Here is a 7917-nt window from a genome sequence, read left to right as displayed (position 1 = left end):
TATGTTATGTTATGTTATGTTATGATATGATCTGATGAATGGTGAAGTCTTTTAAAGACTGTGACTTGATCATGGAAGGAAGAAAAAAGGACATTTTGCAGATGTCATTCTTTGGAGACCATCCTCCCCTTTCCACCTACTTTTTAAAGTCTTTCTTTTTCTTATTTCTATTAAACCTCTACTTCTCCATCCCATTTAGTTAAGACTCTCAACTAAACAGTGAAAATAAAGATTCCCTTCACTTGTCAAGTACCTTAAATGGGGCTCTACACACTGCACTTTTGAGATCTTATTTCCTTGCAACAGTCACTTTCTTTCTAGTTCCAACGACAGCATAAAATGTGTTTTCTGTTTCTTAGCAATAACAAGCACAGACACATACAATGAGTTTGAAAAAATACACAATTTACATTGGAGTTGAATAATGTAAAAGTTAGTGAGGTAATTATTACATCAGGACCATGCAAGCTATTGGGATTTGATAAGAATTGACAAAAATTAAATCTCTATTCATATCAGTTCACGTGTAAAGGCCCAGCTAATCAACTAACTACCTGGAATTGACCTGCTAAGCTCTATTGTGCTATTTCCAACACAGGGAAAAAGATAATGAAAAAAGAGGCATGTTTAAGCATCAAAAAGTAAAGCTTTCCCAGTAAATTACTATTTTTACTTTTTAATTTCAGTACAGAGAGATCTAACATAAAACCTCTCTCTCAGTTTTTGCTCTAGACTTGATAGATATTGACCTATAAGGTTACGTTTTTGAGATAATACATAAGCTGCTGTTTTTAGAGAACTTTCCTGGGTGATTGAATGATTGGTGTAAATGAAATCTGAAATTTTATTATGGTGGAATCAGTCCCTGACAAAAACCAGAAAGGGAAAAACAACTGCGTGGTTTTGTCTACGTACATACTCCTTGAGAGTCTCAAACATTTGAATTTGGAGGTACTAATCTTAGCATGACATTCACTAGCTGCATGTATTATTATGCACATGTGAATCCGCGTTTTATGCAAAATAACCAACCAATTACATCGGAGGTTCTTGTTTGCTTCATGATTTTCAAAGGGAGCAGTTAAAATCATCTCTAACTACACACAAAATTATCAAACAATTTTATATTGTCTGAGCCTTCCCTGTCTTGTGTCATGGAAACAACCCCACACTCGATTACAAAATTAAAAAGTTCCCTTTTCAATGGCCCACAAGACAAACTCTCAACTTTGTTTGTTCTATATTTATATATGCACATCATGTTTCACATCCAAATAGTAGATTTTCCCATTTTCTTTTTGGCAGTTCAACTGTACAATTTCTAATTCCAGTACAAGAGTTTATTTGGGCCAAACTGATCATAGCTGTTGACCATGGTCTTAGCTTAGTGCCCTGTTATGATTATGTGACTCAGTCAGGTAAGCTAAACCTCTTAGATAAAACTGTAGATCAGTTCTTTTATTACTGAACTAGAATTTGGAAATCCGAGGGTTTTGGATGGGGAATTAATTACAACTTCACTTAACTTACACTGTTCAGTTTTCATATCCTTGAACAACATTCCAGAAGATTTCGGTTTATTATGAAACTGCATTATTATGCTTGTATTTTGACCTTTTTCAGGGATACTTACAACTGTGTATTACACAGATCATAACAATTTTTGGTGGTAGTCGTGTTTATGCTGAGATGAACTTAACTTATGAATCTACACTGCAGAGTTTTAAGGCTAGTGGAGGAAATGACTAATGGCATAAAATTGAAAAAGATAACAAAAAAAATGCCTTTTTGTTAATCACCTTTACTATCTCTGATCTCCAAAAGCCAATATTAAAAGGGTGTAGTCAAAAGGGTAATGAAAAGTTTAAAGGAGATTAGCAAGTTGGGTTGGATTAAACAGCCCCCACAAAGCTAAAGCTAGTGGGCACATTTTTATTAGTTCACAGTTCCTACCAGGAAAATGTAATTTAGTACTGCCTTAACTAAGTCTGTAATCACATGCCTATAAGCATTGGAAATAGCACAATGCTAATCATACAAACGGGTCAAGCCGTTTTGTTGTTCTCAGCACATTATTTCCTAGTGCCAATTCTCTTTTTTGACTATCATCTTACTGGTTAAGAAATCCAAAACAAAAGCATTTCATTGAAAAAACATCACTAATATATCTCTGCAATGATTTTCAATGCAGTTTCTAATATGAACTTCAACTGAAAAATCCCGTTTAAAATTTCTTAACCAGTAGGATACTGATTAACAGTGCCAAAAAAATTTGCAACCATGTAGGCTCATAAAAAGATAGAGATGTCACACGGACTCAACAACATTTGTTTAAGATTGATTAGTCGTTTGTGTTTGTTAATTGATTGGGGTTTGAATCCAATAAGCTTGACTCATCCACTAAAGATTCCAAGAGGCAGAAAGATAGTATGTTAGCTCCATTTGGGCCCCAGAGAGAAAGAGCAAAATATTAGCATGGTATCATAGTGCTCTCGTGCATCAAGACCACTTAATGACTACTAATATGAAAGAAAAGAACACACACCAATAGAAAATTCAGAAAATGGACATGGAGTTTTCTCTTGTCTTAGTTTTTTTCACGAGGAAGAGTGCTATAAGCCAAGTGAATAATATCTGATAAAAAGGAAAGAAAAAAGAGCCTCATTGGAAAAGTATACATAGATTATTACAGTGGTGGGTAATTAAGGAAAGAAGTTGATTTGAAGAGAGGAAGAAGAATGAAATGCAATGGAAGATTTTGGAAGTTACCATTAAGAAAGAAAAAAGGTTAGTCAATGGGTGTCTCAAAAGATGTGACTTTGAAGTTGGGTTGGCAAAGGGTACATATTGACAAGGTGCTTTAGACATCCCTAAAATAGATGTTTTTCTTCCATAATGACCAAACAAGACCGCAAAGAAAGGTAGCTCTGATTGTTTATTATGCCTTGTTTTTTATTTTGTCTGAGATGGTTTTTAGCACGTAACTTTTTATGGTCAGAATGGAATTGTGCACATTCTCCAAAAGTGGCACACACTTTTTTGCTAATGTTAAAGGTCGTCCGGGATTTAGGGAAAAAGATAAACATGTTTTTTAGGACTTGGATTTTGACGGAAGAAGAAACTAAGTAATGATGTTTAATTAAGTGACAAGTGTTCTTGGAAGCACTTTTGGTTCAAAGCTGTCCCATGTTAGCTTTTGATGCTTCGGCTTCTTTCTGCTCAAAAACAACCACACTCGTGTCCTTCCACAAACTAATGTTTTTTTCGAATTTTAAACCCTCTTCTTTCGCAACCTTGCCATCCAATTATGCATTATTGTTGCTTTAGTCAAAGTGACATGATAACATGCAAGCCTCTCACGTGATTGGAGACAACAATCATACTTTTCAAATCAAAACTTAGGTTTAAAGTAATCAAATTCTACATTACACCCTTCGCTAAGCTGAACATAACTTTTAAGTGATAAATTATAAGGACATTAATATTATTGAAAATTCTATATCACTATATATAAGATCAATTTATAATATATAAGTGAAATAAAATTCATCTTAAAAACTGGTCTTATGAATTGAATTAGACTTAAAATCCAATTCTTAACATGATATTTATTTTTTAAAAAATAATAAAGTTATGTGTAAATTTAAAAATGCTAAAACATTGAGTTTTTTTTGAGATGCTAATGTTAACCAAAACCAGTTTCGTAATACCTAAACTTGTTTAACGTTGTAGTAAGTATAAGGACGTGCATATATTATTGTTTCTGTTGAAGAATAGGGACAAAGTGTATGATTGGTTGTATTAAATATTTTGATATTGGTCTTAGCCCTTCGGAATAGCACAAAGTTTAAGCATATAATGAGAAAGGGAAAACCTATGAAGATGAAGCCCCTTTTTCTTCTCTCTATTTAATCATTTTCTTAATGAAAAGATAAAAATTACAAGTGTTATTATAGTGTTTTTTTTTTCTAATTAGAATGAAAAATTGAAAACCTTTTAATTAAAAAATATAAATACAAATATTGCCACTATATAATGGTACGTAGGAGTCTCTTAATACGTTTTTTTAAACATCGTGTTTTATACTTTTTAATTCTTTAAAAATATCTGTGGGGGATTGGTTAGCTGCGTTTGTCATTGTTTATTAGGGTCTACCAAAGTCACATGCCTTCATAAACCAATTAGTGTCTTTATTAATGATACTTATTTCAGTTGTATAAATTTATTTGTGTGGCCCTCACAAGTTACATCACCTCTTTTTACTTTATATAACTCCAATAATTTTCTTTTGTGTTTTTCCTCATTAGGTGATATAGAAAATAAGAGTAAATATACAGAAAGAGAAAAAAGAGTAAAAATAAGGGAAAAATGAAATTTTAAATCAAATATAAAACATTAAAACGATGAAAAGTGAGATTAATATTTTTATCGTTAACAATTTAATTTTATTTATTATTTAATATTTAAATTATTAATTGTAGTAAACAAAAATATAAATATTAATAAAAAATTTATGACACTAACATATATATATATATATATATATATATATATATATATATATATATATATATTATTAAAATGTTATGATAGTAATTAATTTGAACTTATTTCTTATTATATCTGTGTAGAAAACATGAGATATTTTTCTTTTTCAATTTTCGCATTTTCCTCACATATAACAGAAGATGATAGCTTTTTTCTCCGCTTTTCAACTTCTTTATTTCGATAATTTATATTTTTATTTCGCATTTATAGAAAATAATCTTTATTATATTTCGCATTTATATTCCACAACTTCCTTAAAACAAAGTCTTAACTACGAAGTATACTTAACCCTTTCGATAATTAATTTAAAGTGAGATGTAAATTCGAAAATAAATTAACCAAATATATATTTTTGTCTTTTTTTTTCTTCTCCACGCCTATAATTTCTTCATGCATTCCTAAACTTAAAAAAAAACTATTTTTGAAAAAGTGACTTTTAGATTACTTATTTCATAAAATTTTCTTAAATAAGTTTTTTAGAATAAGATTTTTTAAATATAATTTTCATATTACATGAAATATATCATAGAATAAGTTTTTTAGAATAGAATTTTAAACTTATATATAATACCTTTTGAAACGAGCTTTCCAAAATAAGTTTTGTAAAACAAGGTTTTAGAACACATTAAAGTATATTTTGAAATAAGTTTTTTTTCTCTCTCTTCTTTCTCCATCTTACTCTTTAGTGTGGCGATGGTGGAAGTAATTACGACCATGGTAGTCATAGCAACTGTGTGATTTAAAGAAAAACAGGTATTTTAGTCTATGGGGTGCAGAAAGCAATAGCCGAACTCTAAAGCAAGTGGACTGTTTGCTGATTGGGAGCCCATTGAGGAAACACACTTTAACCAAATTTATTGGAGTATTGCTCCCACCACCACCACCAAATGTTCCTTGCACTACCCATATCCAATTTACGCTTGCTATAAAATGGATGTCAACATTAGGGATGACAAAAAAATCTGCGCCCGCGGATATCCGCGGATAAAATCCGCGACAGATAGTTGATACCTGCGAATATTTACTACCCGCAACCCGCGGGTAGTGGATATTTTAATACCCGCTTATAAACGGGTCGGGTGTGGGTATTATACTATCCGTACTCGTGGATACCCGCTACTCGCAAAAAATAAAAATAAAAATTTAATTTATATTTTATTAAGTTAAATTTAATTAAAATTAACATTAATTTATATTTTACAAGATTAAATTTAATTAAAATTGAATTTAAATTTATATTTAATTTAATTTATATTACATTTTATATATTTTTTGTAATTCTATTTAAATTATTTTAATAATTTATTAAAATATATATTTTTTAAATATTTGCGGGTATCCGCAGATATCCACGGGTATCTGCAGATATCCACGGGTATCTGCAGGTTTTAAAATACTCGCGAATATTTTTTAAGCGGGTATCCGTGCGGGTAGCGGGTGAATTTTTTTTTGTCGGGTCGGGTTGTGGGTAAGCACTATCCGTGCCCGACACGACCTGTTGCCATCCCTAGTCAACATCTGTTTCACCTTCAACGAATGTTGACATTCCTGAACGGACGTTGACATCCGTTTACATATTTTAACTTTTTTAATATTTTAGTTTATTGTTTTTATTTTAATAATATTTCTATTTACATAATATATTATAAAAAATAAAAAAATTAAATACTTCATAAATTAATTTAAAATACAATAAACTAATAAACTAAAAACTAAAAAAAAAAATAAAGAAAGCCTTAACGGATGTGACACATCCGTTTAAGTAATTATATAAAAAATATTTAAATAATTAATTAAATAATAATACATAAATTAAATTAATGATAATTATTTTATTAAATAAAATTAATTTATATATAATTACGTAATAAATTAATTTATTTTATTTAATTAAATAATTATTATTAATTTAATTAAATTATAAAAGTTTTTAATTAATTATAATCAGCGGGATGCCGTTTAAGTTTTTTTCTTAATTTTTAGTTTATTTAAATATTATATTTTAATTAATTTATAAATTATTATAATATATTACATAAGTTAATTTAATTTTATTTATATAAATAATTATTATTAATACAATAAATTAATTAACTAAAAATTAAAAAAAAACATAAGTCTTAAACGGACGTGGGCACATCGGATGTGAGTGAAGAAAAAAAGTGGATGTGTAGGATTTTTTAAAATATAAAGGTTAGTTTTGAAATTTTTCAAAAAAAATAATAATGTGTGGTGCAGAAAGCAATCTGGTGTAGGGAGCTGCTATCTCGTCTAATCAAATTTTAATCTAGATTATTGTTCTTTAAACCCCCTTTTCTTTATTATTATACCTCACTTTTTATGACTCCGTGAAATTTCCAGAATTACCCTCTCTCTGAACTAATTTCAAGATTTGTGTACCCTATTTTTGAAGTTACAACTGTGGATGTGACTTCAATCTCGTAATTTCCTCCTCCACGTCCATGCTTTCTTTATGCACTCCATATTTACTAAAATTCCTTCACTTTCTTTCAATCTTCTCTAAATGTGTTCAACCACATTCATTAGATCTTTGTACGAATCCTATCAGCGGTATTTAATACGTCGGCCATTGCATTTTATTTCTGATTAGTTGAAAAAGTATTCTGGAAAATTATAAATTTCAATATTCTCTGTGCTTTATTATAAATATGACATTGACAATTTTATACATCTTTATTTCTCACCAATGACAATTATTCTTCTATTCGTCATATCATAAATAAATGCAAAGGTATCATCTTTTAAGCTAATTCTATTCTTGTCTCCTTTGTTTCCGTAACTTGTGAGAATGCAAACATCATTCATATTACTTTTCCAAATTTATTTTATGTTTTCCAAATTTATTTAATTCTAAATATGTGAAAAATAAATATCTTATGTCAATTCAAAATGTATTATTATTTATCTTTATTTAGTATACATTAGTAGTATTGTATTTTAGAACATCTCTCTCTATATATAAAATTAAAAAATTATAAAAACATACACTTAAAAAATAAAATGTAGAATTTGAGAGATATTGGTACATGTAACATGAACATATATATTTTTTCCTTCTTCATAGCATTCTCAGACCCAAATTTATCGAAATTTTTTTTATCTAAGAAAAATTGAATTCTTCCACTTAACTAAATTTGATTCATTTGCTTATTTTCATCACGTAAGTTTTTTTTTCATATTTATTCTAAACAAGTTTATTTAAGTTTTTTATTTATTATTTTCTTATTGAACTAATTTATTAAATAATTTAAGCATCGCGCTATGTTGTTATTATTTTTATCGATAAGTTTTTTATATTTCTTTTTGTCGGTAGAAATGAAATGGAATTACTGGTTTACCAGGTTGATG

Source organism: Vigna angularis, chromosome 1, assembly GCF_016808095.1.
Source record: "Vigna angularis cultivar LongXiaoDou No.4 chromosome 1, ASM1680809v1, whole genome shotgun sequence".
Classification (NCBI taxonomy): Eukaryota; Viridiplantae; Streptophyta; class Magnoliopsida; order Fabales; family Fabaceae; genus Vigna; species Vigna angularis.
This window is presented reverse-complemented; position numbering follows the sequence as displayed.